This window comes from Anneissia japonica, unplaced genomic scaffold (assembly GCF_011630105.1).
Source record: "Anneissia japonica isolate Jap-2015-1 unplaced genomic scaffold, ASM1163010v1 scaffold287754_len4335492_cov202, whole genome shotgun sequence".
NCBI classification, from domain to species: domain Eukaryota; kingdom Metazoa; phylum Echinodermata; class Crinoidea; order Comatulida; family Comatulidae; genus Anneissia; species Anneissia japonica.
In genome coordinates this window covers 3,462,797-3,463,622 of record NW_022705543.1, presented here as the reverse complement: position 1 = coordinate 3,463,622, position 826 = coordinate 3,462,797, and positions in this window count along the sequence as shown.

Here is an 826-nt window from a genome sequence, read left to right as displayed (position 1 = left end):
GCTGTGTTCCCGGGGTGTCCTCGATCTGTTTGCCAATTTGAAGGTCGGATCGGATCCGACCTTTACCTTGGCATACAATAAACTGATTATGTATTGGCGTTTCCTCCAATACTCACGTAATGTTAGTTATCTGAAATGTTTCTATATTTTACTCAAATTAGATTTTTTTGTTGTTGGACCAATTCAAATAGATTACTTAGTACAGGATACAAGCCGATAAAACATGACAAATTATATAATAACTGATAATATAGTGCTAAATTTCAAATTCTCAATTATTGTATGTACTGTAAATTGGTAATTTGGCTTACTGACTGGTATTAGATTTTGACTTTACAGATTATTTAAATTCAGGCGACACCTACAGTCTCTAAGTTGAAAAAAATGACAGAAACTTTTTCCCCCAGGATTTGTTTTTCTCCCAGGGCCCCACGGGTCCACTGCGTAGGGACCGGTAGGTGCATCAGTAGCGGACCCAAGGGGATGGGGAAAGAGGCGCTCTCCCCCTTCTCATATTTTTATTACTTTTTTTAAATCTTTGATTTTAGCAAAATTTGCTCACCTTTGTCCCAACCTAGTCGTCCGCTAGGGGAAGTGGCTCTATAGGTTGCCAGATGCTATTTCCAGGCATCTAGGGTTGTTGTTATTTTATTTTATTTTTTATTTTTTGGCACAATATTTTTAAGGGTTGGGGCTTAGCGGAACGGTTCATTATCTCCTCGGTAGTATGGGAGGACGAAGCTGTTGGCTCAGTATCCTTCTTATATTCATTTATAAACATAATATTTACATTAAAATAGTGTAAGGGTCTGATTAACAATTCAGC